The following is an 18,089-nucleotide window of genomic DNA, read 5'->3' as shown; positions in this document are numbered from 1 at the left end:
AGAGAATATTCAGGATAAGCAGTAATCATGACGGAATTCATGTGGTATACCGGACATACTGGATGGGAGAAGTGGTACTGTGCAGCGTATATATACAGGAGTGGTACTGTGCAGTGTGTATATACAGGAGGAGCGGTACTGTGCAGTGTATATATACAAGAGGAGCGGTACTGTAGAGTGTATATATACAGGAGGAGTGGTACTGTGCAGTGTATATATACAGGAGGAGTGGTACTGTGCAGTGTATATATACAGGAGGAGCGGTACTGTGCAGTGTATATATACAGGAGGAGTGGTACTGTGCAGTGTATATATACAGGAGGAGCGGTACTGTGCAGTGTATATATACAGGAGGAGCGGTACTGTGCAGTGTATATATACAGGAGGAGCGGTACTGTGCAGTGTATATATACAGGAGGAGCGGTACTGTGCAGTGTATATATACAGGAGGAGTGGTACTGTGCAGTGTATATACACAGGAGGAGTGGTACTGTGCAGTGTATATATACAGGAGGAGTGGTACTGTGCAATGTATATATACAGGACAGGAGAGGTGGTACTGTGCAGGGTATATATACAGGAGGAGTGGTACTGTGCAGTGTATATAAACAGGAGGAGTGGTACTGTGCAGTGTATATATACAGGAGGAGCGGTACTGTGCAGTGTATATATACAGGAGGAGCGGTACTGTGCAGTGTGTATATATACAGGAGTGGTACTGTGCAGTGTATATATACAGGAGGAGCGGTACTGTGCAGTGTATATATACAGGAGGAGTGGTACTGTGCAGTGTATATATACAGGAGGAGTGGTACTGTGCAGTGTATATATACAGAGGGAGTGGTACTGTGCAGTGTATATATACAGGAGGAGTGGTACTGTGCAGTGTATATACACAGGAGGAGTGGTACTGTGCAGTGTATATATACAGGAGGAGTGGTACTGTGCAATGTATATATACAGGACAGGAGAGGTGGTACTGTGCAGTGTATATATACAGGAGGAGTGGTACTGTGCAGTGTATATACACAGGAGGAGCGGTACTGTGCAGTGTATATATACAGGAGGAGCGGTACTGTGCAGTGTATATATACAGGAGGAGTGGTACTGTGCAGTGTATATATACAGGAGTGGTACTGTGCAGTGTATATATACAGGAGGAGCGGTACTGTGCAGTGTATATATACAGGAGGAGTGGTACTGTGCAGTGTATATATACAGAGGGAGTGGTACTGTGCAGTGTATATATACAGGAGGAGTGGTACTGTGCAGTGTATATACACAGGAGGAGTGGTACTGTGCAGTGTATATATACAGGAGGAGTGGTACTGTGCAATGTATATATACAGGACAGGAGAGGTGGTACTGTGCAGTGTATATACACAGGAGGAGCGGTACTGTGCAGTGTATATATACAGGAGGAGCGGTACTGTGCAGTGTATATATACAGGAGTGGTACTGTGCAGTGTATATATACAGGAGTGGTACTGTGCAGTGTATATATACAGGAGGAGCGGTACTGTGCAGTGTATATATACAGGAGTGGTACTGTGCAGTGTATATATACAGGAGTGGTACTGTGCAGTGTATATATACAGGAGGAGTGGTACTGTGCAGTGTATATATACAGGAAGAGCGGTACTGTGCAGTGTATATATACAGGAGGAGTGGTACTGTGCAGTGTATATATACAGGAGGAGTGGTACTGTGCAGTGTATATACACAGGAGCGGTACTGGGCAGTGTATATATACAGGAGGAGTGGTACTGTGCAGTGTGTATATACAAGAGGAGTGGTACTGTGCAGTGTATATATACAGGAGGAGTGGTACTGTGCAGTGTATATATACAGGAGGAGTGGTACTGTGCAGTGTATATATACAGGAGGAGTGGTACTGGGCAGTGTATATATACAGGAGGAGTGGTGCTGTGCAGTGTATATATACAGGAGGAGCGGTACTGTGCAGTGTATATATATACAGGAGGAGTGGTACTGTGCAGTGTGTATATACAGGAGGAGTGGTACTGTGCAGTATATATACAGGAGGAGTGGTACTGTGCAGTGTATATATACAGGAGGAGTGGTGCAGTGTATATATACAGGAGGAGTGGTACTGTGCAGCGTATATATACAGGAGGAGCGGTACTGTGCAGCGTAGATATACAGGAGTGGTACTGTGCAGCGTATATATACAGGAGGAGCGGTACTGTGCAGTGTATATATACAGGAGGAGTGGTACTGTGCAGTGTATATATACAGGAGGAGTGGTACTGTGCAGTGTATATATACAGGAGGAGCGGTACTGTGCAGTGTATATACAGGAGGAGCGGTACTGTGCAGTGTATATATACAGGAGGAGCGGTACTGTGCAGTGTATATATACAGGAGGAGCGGTACTGTGCAGTGTATATATACAGGAGGAGTGGTACTGTGCAGTGTATATACACAGGAGGAGTGGTACTGTGCAGTGTATATATACAGGAGGAGTGGTACTGTGCAATGTATATATACAGGACAGGAGAGGTGGTACTGTGCAGGGTATATATACAGGAGGAGTGGTACTGTGCAGTGTATATAAACAGGAGGAGTGGTACTGTGCAGTGTATATATACAGGAGGAGCGGTACTGTGCAGTGTATATATACAGGAGGAGCGGTACTGTGCAGTGTGTATATATACAGGAGTGGTACTGTGCAGTGTATATATACAGGAGGAGCGGTACTGTGCAGTGTATATACACAGGAGGAGTGGTACTGTGCAGTGTATATATACAGGAGGAGTGGTACTGTGCAATGTATATATACAGGACAGGAGAGGTGGTACTGTGCAGTGTATATATACAGGAGGAGTGGTACTGTGCAGTGTGTATATACAGGAGGAGTGGTACTGGGCAGTGTATATATACAGGAGGAGCGGTACTGGGCAGTGTATATATACAGGAGGAGCGGTACTGTGCAGTGTATATATACAGGAGGAGCGGTACTGTGCAGTGTGTATATACAGGAGGAGGGGTACTGTGCAGTGTATATATACAGGAGGAGTGGTACTGTGCAGTGTATATATACAGGAGGAGTGGTACTGTGCAGTGTATATATACAGGAGGAGGGGTACTGTGCAGTGTATATATACAGGAGGAGTGGTACTGTGCAGTGTATATATACAGGAGGAGTGGTACTGTGCAGTGTATATATACAGGAGGAGTGGTACTGTGCAGTGTATATATACAGGAGGAGTGGTACTGTGCAATGTATATATACAGGAGGAGTGGTACTGTGCAGTGTATATATACAGGAGGAGTGGTACTGTGCAGTGTATATATACATGAGGAGTGGTACTGTGCAGTGTATATATACAGGAGGAGTGGTACTGTGCAGTATATATATACAGGAGGAGTGGTGCTGTGTAGTGTATATATACAGGAGGAGCGGTACTGTGCAGTGTATATATACAGGAGGAGCGGTACTGTGCAGCGTATATATACAGGAGGAGTGGTACTGTGCAGTGTATATACACAGGAGGAGTGGTACTGTGCAGTGTATATAACAGGAGGAGCGGTACTGGGCATTGTATATATACAGGAGGAGTGGTAATGTGCAGTGTATATATACAGGAGGAGTGGTACTGTGCAGTGTATATATACAGGAGGAGTGGTACTGGGCAGTGTATATACACAGGAGCGGTACTGGGCAGTGTATATATACAGGAGGAGTGGTACTGTGCAGTGTGTATATACAAGAGGAGTGGTACTGTGCAGTGTATATATACAGGAGGAGTGGTACTGTGCAGTGTATATATACAGGAGGAGTGGTACTGTGCAGTGTGTATATATACAGGAGGAGTGGTACTGTGCAGTGTGTATATACAGGAGGATTGGTACTGGGCAGTGTATATATACAGGAGGAGTGGTACTGTGCAGTGTATATATACAGGAGGAGTGGTACTGTGCAGTGTATATATACAGGAGGAGCGGTACTGTGCAGTGTATATACAGGAGGAGTTGTACTGTGCAGTGTATATATACATGAGGAGCGGTACTGTGCAGTGTATATACATGAGGAGCGGTACTGTGCAGTGTATATACAGGAGGAGCGGTACTGTGCAGTGTATATACAGGAGGAGTGGTACTGTGCAGTGTATATATACAGGAGGAGCGGTACTGTGCAGTGTATATACAGGAGGAGTTGTACTGTGCAGTGTATATATACAGGAGGAGTGGTACTGTGCAGTGTATATATACAGGAGGAGTTGTACTGTGCAGTGTATATATACATGAGGAGCGGTACTGTGCAGTGTATATACAGGAGGAGTGGTACTGTGCAGTGTATATATACAGGAGGAGTGGTACTGTGCAGTGTATATATACAGGAGGAGCGGTACTGTGCAGTGTATATATACAGGAGGAGCGGTACTGTGCAGCGTATATATACAGGAGGAGTGGTACTGTGCAGTGTATATATACAGGAGGAGTGGTACTGTGCGGTGTATATACACAGGAGGAGTGGTACTGTGCAGTGTATATAACAGGAGGAGCGGTACTGGGCAGTGTATATATACAGGAGGAGTGGTACTGTGCAGTGTATATACAGGAGGAGTGGTACTGTGCAGTGTATATAACAGGAGGAGCGGTACTGTGCAGTGTATATATACAGGAGGAGTGGTACTGTGCAGTGTATATATACAGGAGGAGTGGTACTGTGCAGTGTATATACACAGGAGCGGTACTGGGCAGTGTATATATACAGGAGGAGTGGTACTGTGCAGTGTGTATATACAAGAGGAATGGTACTGTGCAGTGTATATATATACAGGAGGAGTGGTACTGTGCAGTGTATATATACAGGAGGAGTGGTACTGTGCAGTGTATATATACAGGAGGAGTGGTACTGTGCAGTGTGTATATACAGGAGGAGTGGTACTGTGCAGTGTGTATATACAGGAGGAGTGGTACTGTGCAGTGTGTATATACAGGAGGAGTGGTACTGGGCAGTGTATATATACAGGAGGAGTGGTACTGTGCAGTGTATATACACAGGAGTGGTACTGTGCAGTGTATATATACAGGAGGAGTGGTACTGTGCAGTGTATATATACAGGAGGAGTGGTACTGTGCAGTGTGTATATACAGGAGGAGTGGTACTGTGCAGTGTATATATACAGGAGGAGTGGTACTGTGCAGTGTATATATACAGGAGGAGTTGTACTGTGCAGTGTATATATACATGAGGAGTGGTACTGTGCAGCGTATATATACAGGAGGAGTGGTACTGTGCAGTGTATATACACAGGAGTGGTACTGTGCAGTGTATATATACAGGAGGAGTGGTACTGTGCAGTGTATATATACAGGAGGAGTGGTACTGTGCAGTGTGTATATACAGGAGGAGTGGTACTGTGCAGTGTATATATACAGGAGGAGTGGTACTGTGCAGTGTATATATATACATGAGGAGTGGTACTGTGCAGTGTATATATACAGGAGGAGTGGTACTGTGCAGTGTATATATACAGGAGGAGCGGTACTGTGCAGTGTATATATACAGGAGGAGTGGTACTGTGCAGTGTATATATACAGGAGGAGCGGTACTGTGCAGTGTATATATACAGGAGGAGCGGTACTGTGCAGTGTATATATACAGGAGAAATGGTACTGTGCAGTGTATATATACAGGATGAGCGGTACTGTGCAGTGTCTATATACAGGAGGAGTGGTACTGTGCAGTGTATATATATACAGGAGGAGAGGTACTGTGCAGCGTATATATACAGGAGGAGTGGTACTGTGCAGTGTATATATACAGGAGGAGTGTGTGACGAACAGCCCACCGCCGTTCATCCAAATACGGAGGCGACTAACGGGGGTCCCGCTGCCACCAAAACGCGACGGACAGCGGACCCTGTGTCACCACTATGTCACAGTCCCACCACTGACACGGGTGTATCAGCGGACGGAGGGACGAGACACAATGCCGGCACACGGCTATCACAGGCACAGTGGGGCTTATCTTAGTTATCCCAACACTGGCACCATGTGACAAAAATATCCAGCAAGCTAATCTCGCTCTACAATTTGCCGCAGGGGGAGTTTAATTTGGATGCCGCACCACTGCTATCAATCTTCCAAGAACTGCGGGGATTTATGTATATCCCACTTTCTCAGTTCCACTTTGGAACTCGCAGCTCTCCGGCACCCCCCTTACCCTCAGGTCAGTCAGGGAACTGCACCTAGGATAATTGGTCGCCGGACGGGCTGCCTGTTGTGAACCGGCAATTAGGCTTCTGCAGTAAGGGAATTATCAATGCTGTGGCCGCAGACCCTTATTCAGCAATATAAGACCCTTCTGGACTGCCAGCAAGCCGCAATAGCCTTGCACAACGTGCTGCCACCAGTCACGGTTACTTAATTCACAGTGTTAAATTAAGAGGGTCCGTGGCAAACCCCTTGAATTAGTAGTGATTATCTAACAAAGGCGTACAATTCGATTCTTAGAGCATAGAGACAGATCTAAATAATTATATCATTTATTTTCCGAAAGAGGACAGTGATTACAGATCAAAGTTGCTATAAAATTGAGACATAAAATATGTACAGTACAGGTATAAAATAAAAGTGGAGAAAACAAAGAGATTACACTCACAGTTCCATATTGTTCCTTAGGAAGACCATGCAGCTTTAAGGGGGGTGGAGGCAGAGCTGCCCGTCTCCGCTCATCGGGGGTCTTTCTAGCACGATGACTTGAGCTGTTCTGCCCTGGTTTTGTCCAGGAAATGCTTTATAGACTTGCTATGTGACATCACGGAGAGATGCATGCTGGGTTAATCCCACCTCTCCCTTTTGGATTTAGAATTACACTAGAAAACTTATACTAATCACAACTCCTTGGGGGCAGCCCGCACAGACACATATAGGGCATCATTGGTTGTGATTTGTTGAGTACAATAATTCAAGACCAAATATGCAGTAGTTCTGATACACCGTTTAGCTGGAACACATATCTCAGGTTCTGAAAGGATTAGGCTTCGCAAGAACCACGGCAGCGACGTTGTGACCGCCCGGATTACAAAAATATGATTTTTATATCTCTAGGGTATATGGTTTTCGCAGGGCAATCTCTCATAGTTTCATTCAAACCTCTTTGTTTCAAACAAAGAGTTTATTTCCCGCACTTTTTTTTCTTCTCTTTCAGCTGTGGCTGAGAGAAGCCAAATGGTGTGACAGGAAGTTGATTTATAACACCTAAGGGGGGAAGGGAAGCTGCTGCAGGGTGCAATGTAACTGAGACACTGGCAGGCAGCTTCTCAAAGAAAATGGAGGATTTGTTAGCACATTGCAACAGAAAACATATCTTGCAGACATTGTACATCACACCTCCCCCCTTAAGAGGGCGCTAAGGAGGCATTACCTCTCGGTAATCGGCCATGCGCACCTCAGCGGGCTCGCCCCGGCGGGACAACCCATCGGCATTGCCGTTTTCACTGCCCTTCCTGTGTTTTACAGTAAAGTCATACTGCTGAAGGGCAAGGCTCTAGCGGAGCAACCTTCCATTGGTTCCGGACACTGTGTGCAACCAGCTCAGAGGGTTGTGGTCAGTTACCACCGTGAAGGCGCGCCCGTACAGGTAGGGCTGCAAACGTTGCAGTGCCCACACCATGGCCAGACACTCCTTCTCGTTGGTCGAGTATGCCACTTCCCTCGGCAAAAGTTTCCGGCTCAGGTACAACACGGGGTGCTCTTGTTCCCCCGAGTCGACCTGGCTAAGCACAGCACCGAGGCCAAACTCGCTGGCGTCGGTCTGTACCAGAAACGGGCGACTGCTGTCGACTGCTCTCAAAACTGGAGAGTTGCACAGGGCTGCTTTCAAAGCTTGGAAAGCCGCCTCACAGTCATCTGTCCAGTTGACTGTTTGGGGTAGCCTCTGCTTGGTGAGGTCAGTCAAGGGTTTGGCAAGGGCACTATAGTCCTGTACGAACCGCCTATAGTACCCTGCAGTGCCCAAGAAGGACTTCACCTGTTTCTTGGTCCTGGGGGTGGGCCAGGACACGATTGCGTCCACTTTTTCTGGCTCCGGACTCATGGAACCCCCGCCTACCCGGTGCCCCAGGTAGTGGACCTTGCGCATGCCTATCTGGCACTTCCCCAGCTTGATGGTCAGGCCTGCCTGGTGAAGATGCTTGAGCACCTCCTGGAGGTGCTGAAGGTGTTCCTCCCAGGTGGAACTGAAGACGGCAATATCGTCTAAGTACGCCACCGCGTACTCCTCCAGTCCCCGAAGCAGGTGGTTGACCATCCGCTGGAAAGTGGCAGGGGCATTCTTCATACCGAAGGGCATGACCGTGGACTCGCACAGTCCAAAGGGGGTGATAAAGGCGGATTTCTCCTGCGCCTCTGGGCTCAGGGGAATCTGCCAGTATCCCCGACTCAAATCCATGATGGATATGTAGTTGGCGTTTGTCAACCGCTCGAGCAGATCCTCGATGCGCGGCATCGGGTGGGCATCAGAGGTTGTGATGGCGTTGAGCCCCCTGTAGTCCACGCAGAACCTGGTGGTTCGATCCTTTTTAGGCACGAGGACTACAGGTGAAGCCCACGCGCTTTTTGACCGTCGAATCACCCCCAGCCTTAACATCTCATCGATCTCTTGGCGCATGACTTGTTGCACCGTCTCAGAGATCCGATAGGGTGTTCGCCGTAATGGGGCGTGATTCCCGGTGTCCACCTCATGAACCGCTAACTCCGTCCTCCCCGGTTGGTTGGTGAACACGGGCCGGAAGAGTTCCAGGGTGGCCATCAACCGCAACCGCTGGGACACGGTGAGCGAACCACTTATCTCCATGTCATCAATGGACCCATTGGCCTTGGCCAGCATGTCCAGGAGGGAATCTTCCTCCCCATCCTCTGGCAGATTGCAGACCGGTAGGACGCAAGCTTCACGTTCGTAGTGCCCCTTCAGCATGTTGACGTGAAAGGCCTTGTGCCTACCCCGAGCATGGTCAAGCGTGACCACGTAGGTGACCGGGTTGAGCTGTTGGTGGACGACGTATGGGCCTTCCCAGGCTGCCTGAAGCTTATCCGTTGGTACGGGGACAAGCACCCAGACCTTTTGACCCACCTGGTAGGTCCGCTCCCGGGCGTTCTGGTCGTACCAGCGCTTCTGGTCAGCCTGAGCCTGCGTCATGTTGTCATGCACCAACTGCGTCAAGGTCTGCATCTTGTCACGGAAGCGCATGACATAATCCACGATGGACACTTCTGTGGGGTTTGGCTCATCTTCCCAGGATTCTCTTATCAACCCAAGGGGTCCCCGGACTCGCCTGCCATACAGGAGCTCGAAGGGGGAGAACCCGGTCGAGGCCTGCGGAACTTCTCTGTAAGCGAACAGCAGGTGTGGGAGGTACCGCTCCCAGTCGCGCCCTTGGGTCTCAACCAGTATGCGGAGCATCTGTTTGAGGGTACCGTTGAAGCGTTCACACAAACCATTAGTCTGTGGGTGATACGGACTCGATACCAGGTGCGTCACCTGCATTTTCTCACAGAGAGCCTCCATTAGGCGAGACATGAATTGGGGCCCTTGATCGGTAAGCATCTCCCTGGGAAATCCTACCCTTGAAAAGATGGTCACCAGTGCGTCAGCCACCTTATCTGCCCTGGTTGAAGACAGAGCTACTGCCTCTGGGTACCGGGTAGCGTAGTCTACCACGGTGAGAATGTATCGCTTTCCGGAGCTGCTGGGGACGGACAGCGGTCCTACAATGTCCACCGCGATTCTCTGGAAAGGCTTCTCTATCACCGGCAAAGGAATAAGGGGAGCCTTAAGAGCAGGCCCCGCCTTACCCACTTTTTGACAGGTGGCACAGGAGCGGCAGTAGTGTGTTACCTCTGTCCCCATCTTGGGCCAATAGAAGTGTTGAGACAGCCGTGCCTTTGTTTTGCTGATCCCCAAGTGTCCAGCGAGTGGAATCTCATGGGCAATCTGCAACAACTCGGTTCTGAACTGATAGGGGACGATCAGCTGTCTTTCCCTCAACCACTCCTTTTTAGGATCTCCGGGTACTGTCTCCCGGTACAACCTTCCTCGTTCCCAGAACACCCTCTCCTTATCAGACTTGGAGGTGGGTGTCTCGGCGAGACCTCTCAATTTCTCCAGGCTGGCATCTGAGTGCAGAGCAGCCTGGAACTCCATGCTGGAGGCTGCCAGAAGTGACGTCAGGGTCCCCTCTTTACTGGGACCCTCTGGAACCGGCTCTGGGTTCACCTCTGGTTCAGTCTCTCCTGTAGCAGCAGAGGGTCCAGAAGACAGTGCGTTACCTGCGATCTGGGCACTCTGACTGCGTGTGACAGCTGCTATGTATGCTGTCTCCCTGGGGATTTCTACAGACCCACCAGCCGGTGCTGGCTTGGGCTCTACCTCCCCATCCACCCCCAACACTTCAGGAGCAGGGCTACTTATGGGCCAGTTACCTTCCTCGGTGGCACTGGTCAGCTGCATGGCATTACCTTCCTCATGGTCCCCATGCACCTCCCCATTCTCTTGAGCACCGTTGCTTACTCCTGCCAGGGGTTCCTCAGCCGTCTCACTCCGCAGAGTGACGGGGCTGAGCACTTGGGTACCTGTGGACACATCTACCGCTTCAAAGAAAGGGTTAACGGGTTCAGTCGGCACAGATACATCAACCTCATCATCATCCTTCCTAGGGGAAGAATGGTTATCAGTTTGCTTTGGCACAGTCACATCAGCATCATACCTGGGGAAAGAATGGTTGTTAGTTGCATCATTACTCATCAAGGCATTAGCAGGTAACACATTCAGTTTCCCGTCATCATCATCATCATCAGGGTTAACGTTACCCTTATTATCAGTTTGGGGAAGGGTGTCAGGGACGTAGTATGCAACCATCCGCCCCAAGTCAGTCCCCAGTAAAACATCAGTGGGCAGGTTTTCAGACACTCCCACCTCCCTCAACCCGCTCCCAGCACCCCAATCGAGATAAACTCGTGCCACTGGCAAGGGACAACGGGTGCCTCCAATCCCGGTGACAGTCAGGGTTTTCCCCTCAACAAACTCTTCAGGGGCCGCCAGTCCAGGACGGATGAGGGTTCGTTCAGCCCCGGTGTCCTTGAGGCCTGTAGCCAGACGGGCCCCCACCTGAACAGGTTGAACGTTGTCGTCAGCCCTCCCAACCATACCTCCCACCAAAAGATCAGAGGCGTTGGGACCGGGGGCCTTGGCTGGGGGGTTCTTCGGCCTGTTCGGACAGGCGTAAAAGAAGTGACCAGGCCGCTGGCAGTGGTGACACAGGCGACTGTCAGTAGCCGGCCTGTTGTTGGCAACAGGGACAGGGCCTCCAGAGGGACGGCTAGCTGGGGCATTGGGGTTGGTTGCTGGCTTACCCCCTTTCCAGCTGGTGGCGACTGGCCTCCGCGTCTCGGGCTTCCGGTTGGCCTCGTGGTTGTCGGCGATCTGCGCCGCTTTGTCCGTGTTCGTTGGTTCGCGGTCCAGGATGAACTGTCGGACCTCAGCTGGGCAGAGATGCAGGAACTGGTCTTTGATCATCAGGTCCCGTAGCTGCTCAAAGGTTTCAACGGACAGTCCATGGATCCACTGGTCAAAGTGGGTCCTGAGTCCTTGCACCACATCACTGTAGCTATCATGTGGGCCACGTTGGAGGTGCCGGAACTTCTTTCGGTATACCTCAGGTGTCAGCCGGTATTTGGCGATCAGCGCCTGTTTTATGGCGACATAGTCGTCATCGGCTTCTGGCGGAAGAGAAGCAAATGCCTCCAGGGCTTTGCCTTTTAGCCCTGGGGTCAAGTACCTTGCCCATTGGTCTCTAGGCAGCTGGTACTGTCTGCAGGCTTTCTCAAAGGCTCGCAGGAACGTGTCCAAGTCCCCGTCCTTTTCCATCACGGGAAAATGCTCTGGCCGGGGTTTAGGAGTCTGGACGCTGCTGGGCTCACGGCTTCGGGCTGTGGGGGCATTCCCACCCCGCTGGAGTACCTCCAGTTCATGGGCCCTCTGCGCCTGGCGCTCGGCTCTCTCAGCCTCAGCTTGGCGCTCAGCTCTCTCCGCCTGGCGCTCGGCTCTCTCCGCCTGCCGCTCGCAGCTCTGCTCTCTCTCGAGCTTGCTGGATCAGCCTCACCCGCCCATCACTGTCTTCGGCGGGGCGTTCGTCCAAGGCCATTTGCAGATAGGGGTCCACCCCGTTCTGGTTGAATGTGGGGCCAGCGCTCAGGAGTGGAGCCTCTGCTGCAGCCCCATTGCCACTTGGGCCAACTTCTGCGCTCGCTGGATTCTGGTAGTTGTCCAGCTGCACTAGAGCCGTGATCATTTGATCTTTGGTTCCGCCTGCGGCGTCTATGCCTCGGTACGTGCATAACCCAGCAAGGGTGTCCTTTTTCTGCTTCTGATACCACTCCACTGTCATCGCCGCCATGGTTGCCAAATAAAAGATAGAAAAAGAAAAACGAAGAAACGGGAGGGAGATACTTGCATGTACACACTAATGTCTCAGGACTAGTAACCACTGAGTCTGTTCTCCAAAACCTATGATGCAGGATTCCCGCAGGAACCGTGCAGGTCTTTAGTGAGAGGAATGATTGCTCAAACCAAATCACTAATGCTCTAGGATGATCCCACCGCTCTGCCACCAATATGTGACGAACAGCCCACCGCCGTTCGTCCAAATACGGAGGCGACTAACGGGGGTCCCGCTGCCACCAAAACGCGACGGACAGCGGACCCTGTGTCACCACTATGTCACAGTCCCACCACTGACACGGGTGTATCAGCGGACGGAGGGACGAGACACAATGCCGGCACACGGCTATCACAGGCACCGTTGGGGCTTATCTTAGTTATCCCACCACTGGCACCATGTGACAAAAATATCCAGCAAGCTAATCTCGCTCTACAATTTGCCGCAGGGGGAGTTTAATTTGGATGCCCCACCACTGCTATCAATCTTCCAAGAACTGCGGGGATTTATGTATATCCCACTTTCTCAGTTCCACTTTGGAACTTGCAGCTCTCCGGCGCCCCCCTTACCCTCAGGTCAGTCAGGGAACTGCACCTAGGATAATTGGTCGCCGGACGGGCTGCCTGTTGTGAACCAGCAATTAGGCTTCTGCAGTAAGGGAATTATCAATATAAGCAATTAATTAATTGCAATATTAATTAGCAATATAAGACCCTTCTGGACTGCCAGCAAGCCGCAATAGCCATGCACAACGTGCTGCCACCAGTCACGGTTACTTAATTCACAGTGTTAAATTAAGAGGGTCCGTGGCAAACCCCTTGAATTAGTAGCGATTATCTAACAAAGGCGTACAGTTCGATTCTTAGAGCATAGAGACAGATCTAAATAATTATATCATTTATTTTCCGAAAGAGGACAGTGCTTACAGATCAAAGTTGCTATAAAATTGAGACATAAAATATGTACAGTACAGGTATAAAATAAAAGGGGAGAAAACAAAGAGAGTACACTCACAGTTCCATATTGTTCCTTAGGCAGACCATGCAGCTTTAAGGTGGGTGGAGGCGGAGCTGCCCGTCTCTGCTCATCGGGGGTCTTTCTATCACGACGACTTGAGCTGTTCTGCCCTGGTTTTGTCCAGGAAATGCTTTATAGACTTGCTATGTGACATCACGGAGAGATGCATGCTGGGTTAATCCCACCTCTCCCTTATGGATTTAGAATTACACTAGAAAACTTATACTAATCATAACTCCGTGGGGGCAGCCCGCACAGACACATATAGGGCATCATTGGTTGGGATTTGTTGAGTACAATAATTCAAGACCAAATATGCAGTAGTTCTGATACACCGTTTAGCTGGAACACATATCTCAGGTTCTGAAAGGATTAGGCTTCGCAAGAACCACGGCAGCGACGCTGTGACCGCCCGGATTACAAAAATGTGATTTTTATATCTCTAGGGTATATGGTTTTCGCAGGGTAATCTCTCATAGTTTCATTCAAACCTCTTTGTTTCAAACAAAGAGTTTATTTCCCGCACTTTTTTTTTCTTCTCTTTCAGCTGAGGCTGAGAGAAGCCAAATGGTGTGGCAGGAAGTTGATTTATAACACCTAAGGGGGGAAGGGAAGCTGCTGTAGTGTGCAATGTAACTGAGACACTGGCAGGCAGCTTCTCAAAGAAAATGGAGGATTTGTTAGCACATTGCAACAGAAAACATATCTTGCAGACATTGTACATCACAGAGTGGTACTGTGCAGTGTATATATACACAGGAGGAGCGGTACTGTGCAGTGTATATATACACAGGAGGAGCGGTACTGTGCAGTGTATATATATACAGGTTCGCTTGCACGGGATTCCTGAGAACATTGTATCTGACAGAGGAGTTCAGTTTTTGTCTAGATTTTGGAGAACTTTCTGTTCCAAGCTGGGAATCCAGTTGTCCTTCTCCTCTGCTTTTCACCCTCAGACCAATGGGCAGACAGAGAGAACAAACCAGACCTTGGAGTCATATTTGAGATGTTTTATTTCCGCTGATCAGGATGATTGGGTTTCATTTTTGCCCTTGGCCGAATTTGCTTTAAATAATAGAGCTAGTTCTGCCACTTTGATGTCACCTTTTTTTTGTAACTTTGTGTCTCATCTCGATTTTCTTCAGGGCAGGTGGAGCCTTCTGCCTGCCCAGGTGTTGACACTGTGGTGGAGAGAATGCACCAGATCTGGGACCAAGTGGTGGATAAGTTATCTCTCTCCCAGGAAAAGGCCCAGCGGTTTTCCAACCGACATAGGACCATTGGTCCCCAGTTTAAGGTTGGTGATATGGTGTGGTTATCATCAAAAAATATTGCTATGAAGGTGGCTTCTCCTAAGTTTCAGCCTAGATTTATTGGACCTTACAAGATTTTGGAGATTATTAATCCGGTCTCTTTTCGTTTGGCTCTTCCTGTCACATTTAAAATCCATAATGTGTTCCATAAGCCTTTGTTGAAGAGGTTTGTTGAACCTGTTGTTCCGGGGGTGGCACCTCCAGATCCTGTATTGGTTGAAGGTAACATGGAAAGTACTGGATTCCCGTCTGGCTAGACGGAGACTCCAGTATTTGGTTAAGTGGAAGGGTTATGGTCAGGAGGATAATTCCTGGGTCTCTGCCTGTCATGTCGGACACTGTTCACACCAGGGTGTCCGGCAGACAGCGGTAATACCCTGTTGGGTATTCTGTTCCAGTCGGGATAGGGTTAACCAGGTTGTCATGCTGACTGAGGGCTGGGCCACGCCCTTGGTCTTTAAATAGTTCGTCCTGACTATGGGCGTCGCCGACTATAGCTTTAGCCTAGTGCTAGCAATACCGGTCAGCAGTGGTGGTGTTGGAGCGTCTGATATCTGGTGCAGTATATCCCTCAGTGGTTCTTTCTCCAATCTGTTATATATATTTTTGGTTGCCCTTGCACATTATTGTATTCCCTTGTGTATTAACTGTGTGGTGTTTCTTTTACCCCTGTCCATACGTATTTGTGGGGTCTGGTGTCTGGTCCCCTCACTGGGTGGAGGGTGGTGGGTTCAGCTTAGGGCTGGACAGGAGACAGGGACAGGGTGGAGGCTCAGGCAGGCACACCTTCAGTGTAAACCCTGGGTAGAGGGTCAGACAGGGTTCCCCTAGTCTGAGGGACATCGCAGGGGTCCCGGGGTTTTTGCCTAAAGTAACCTAGGCATACCATGACATTATAGTCGGCCCAAATACTAAAGTAAGAGGAAAAAAAAAAAAAAAGTATAGGTAGGGAATATAGGGGTTACTTACTATGGATCCTATACTTTCCCTAACCAAGCAGCTGCAGGCTCTATCCATACAGGTCACTGAACTCAGGGCGGCGGTCCAGCAACAAGGCCTGTCAGCTCCTGCGGTACCTGCTGAGGCTGCAGCCAGGGCAGCTGAGCCCAAGTTTCCCCTTCCTGAACGATTTGCTGGTGATCGTGGTAAGTTCACGGTGTTTCGTGAATCATGCAAATTGTATTTCCGTATGCGTCCACATTCCTCAGGTAATGAGGCTCAACGCGTGGGCTTGGTGATTTCTTTGCTGAGTGGTGACCCACAGGCCTGGGCCTTTTCACTCCCTTCAGACTCACCGGCATTTGAATCTGTAGATTTTTTTTTCTCTGCTCTGGGTTTGATCTATGACGATCCGGATAGATTAAACTTAGCAGAGTCTAAGATACGCTCACTGCTACAGGGTGATCGACCAGCTGAGGATTACTGCACGGAATTCCGGCGCTGGGCGGTGGACACGCAGTGGAATGACCCTGCGCTTAAAAGTCAATTTTTGCATGGGGTTTCTGGAAGGGTTAAACAGACTCTCCTAATGTACGAGACTCCCGCCTCTCTGGAGGCTGCGATGGCACTTGTAGTACGCATAGACCGACGTCTCCGTCAGGGGGCGCTGGTTTCGTTGCCTCCGGGAGGTGGGGGAGTGGTCGGTGAGGTTGCCTCGGGTGAATCCGTGGAACCCATGCAGATCGCTGGTATAGCACAGTCACCGAGTAACAAGCCTAAACGTCCTTGGCACAGAAGGCAGGGGCTCTGTTTTTTTTGTGGCAAAGGAGGACATTTTATTAACGCTTGCCCCCTGGTACCTAAGAAGGGCGCGCCGGCGGAAAACTGATAGGCTCAGAGGGTTTGGAGGAGTCTAGTCTGAGCCTTTGTGTATCCTCCGTCATGGTTTCCCAGTGTATGCTCCCTGCTAGGGTGGTACTTGGGGGGCAAATGCTCTCTATTACAGTATTTATTGATAGTGGCTCAGCTGCCAATCTCATTGATGAGAGGTTCGCGCATACAGCGGGATTTCCGGTGGAGAAATTGCCGAACCCCATCCGGGTGGTTACCATCAATGCTTCCCCGTTGTCTCAAGGGGAGATCACAGAGTGTGTGTTGGATATACAACTCCACATCGGAGTATTACACTCAGAGCGGGTAACTTGTAAGGTGCTTAGTAACTTACCGGCTCAGATGGTTATGGGCTTTCCATGGTTGTCAATGCATAATCCTGTTATTGATTGGAAGACCCAGGACATAATTCAGTGGAGCAGGGAGTGTCAGGAGAGGTGCCTGGCTACATGTATTTCCGCTTTGACCCCAAGTATCCCGGAGCCGTTGCTGGACTATGCGGATGTATTTTCTGAGAAAGGTTGTTCAGAACTACCACCGCATCGCCCCTATGACTGTGCTATTAGGTTGAAACCAGGGGCCAAGTTACCTAAAGCTAGAATGTTTAATATCTCAGGTCCCGAGAGGCTAGCTCTCAAGGAATACATTGCGGATAGCCTGAGCAAGGGTCATATTAGACCTTCCTCTTCTCCTCTGGCTGCTGGCTTCTTCTTTGTTAAAAAGAAGGATGGCGGTTTACGCCCGTGTCTGGATTTCAGAGAACTCAACCAGATTACGGTCCGTGATCCTTACCCTATGCCACTTATACCCGATTTATTCAACCAAGTGGTTGGTGCCAGGTGGTTCTCCAAACTGGACCTCAGGGGGGCGTACAATCTTATAAGAGTCCGTCAGGGGGATGAGTGGAAGACAGCGTTCAATACCCCTGAGGGTCACTTTGAGAGTTTGGTAATGCCGTTTGGGTTGACTATGGCACCGGCGGTCTTTCAACACTTCATTAATGATGTCTTCTCTCAGTTGTTGGGGAGGTTTGTTATAATTTACCTTGACGACATCCTCATTTTCTCTCGCGACCATGATACACATATAGAGCATGTTAGACAGGTTCTGCAGTTGCTCAGAGAGAACAGGCTCTATGTTAAGCTTGAAAAATGTGTGTTTTTCGTACAGGAGCTACCGTTCTTGGGTTATATAATCTCCGCCTCAGGTTTTAAGATGGACACCGCAAAGGTGCAGGCGGTACTACATTGGGATCGGCCTGATAATCTTAAGGCGCTTCAGCGATTTCTTGGCTTCTCCAATTACTATAGGAAATTTATTAAGAACTTCTCTATGATTGCCAAACCACTGACTGACATGACTAAGAAGGGTACCGACTTTTCTGACTGGTCTGAGCCTGCGGTACAGGCGTTTGAATTCCTCAAGAATAGTTTTGCCTCAGCGCCCATTCTGGTGCAGC

Source organism: Dendrobates tinctorius, unplaced genomic scaffold, assembly GCF_039654945.1.
Source record: "Dendrobates tinctorius isolate UK_male_01 unplaced genomic scaffold, ASM3965494v1 ptg000502l, whole genome shotgun sequence".
Classification (NCBI taxonomy): Eukaryota; Metazoa; Chordata; class Amphibia; order Anura; family Dendrobatidae; genus Dendrobates; species Dendrobates tinctorius.
This window is presented reverse-complemented; position numbering follows the sequence as displayed.